Source organism: Plasmodium fragile (assembly GCF_000956335.1).
Source record: "Plasmodium fragile strain nilgiri unplaced genomic scaffold supercont1.69, whole genome shotgun sequence".
NCBI lineage: Eukaryota > Apicomplexa > Aconoidasida > Haemosporida > Plasmodiidae > Plasmodium > Plasmodium fragile.
In genome coordinates this window covers 29,988-30,891 of record NW_012192649.1, presented here as the reverse complement: position 1 = coordinate 30,891, position 904 = coordinate 29,988, and positions in this window count along the sequence as shown.

Genomic DNA, 904 nt, shown 5'->3' with positions numbered 1-904 from the left:
AAAAAAAGACACCTACATGCAATATAGACATACAGGGTTGTTCTGCATAGTGATAGAAAAAAAAGAAAAAGTTATGTCATTTTTAGGATGCTAAAATAAGGTCAAAAGGATTTTTAAACTCATTATGGAATGTCGGTTTGGCTATAAATGCTCTTTATTCTGATTTCTTTTCTTTTTTTTTATTATTTCCTATCGCGACGCTCTCTTGCTGATTTTGAGTATATTTTACTTCTTCTTGGGTGATGACCCCTTTTTAATTTCGAGTGAAGGAAAAGCTTTTTTTTTTTTTTTTTTTTTTCTTTGGATTATGTCCTTTGCGCAACTTGTTTTGTCCAATCTATTGTGTCCATTCTTGTGTAACTCATTTATTAAACTTGTCAATTTTAATCATTCCAAGTTTATCATGTACTGTTTTCCCCCGGAGTACTTGGCCACGTCTTAACTTCCTCCCAACAGTTCCCCCCAAAATACTGTTATTTTATGCTCTTTCTTTTCCGAGCGAATTAGTTCCCTTCCATTCTACAGTTGCCCTTTTGCCTCATCAAAGATGATGCCGACGATGAAGATGTTCGCCTTGTTCTTGGCGATTTTCCTTATGCGTTACCTTAATCCTGGAGGTAAGCCTTGCCCCAGACACTATACATGTTAGCATATTCACATATAAATACGTGTACGTATGCACATTTCCTGTTTGTTTTTTAAACGTGGATGTATATGAATGGAGACCGCCTTTTGGAGGTTATTCATTTAGACTCCCTTTTTTTTTTTTTTTTTTTTTTACCTTGTCCAAGTTTTTTTTCTATTTTTCAACCCCCCGGGGGTTAATTAAAAAAAAAAAAAAAAAAAATAAAGCCCCCCCCGGAAAAAAAAAAAAAAAAAAAAAAAAAAAAAAAAAATGCAAAAG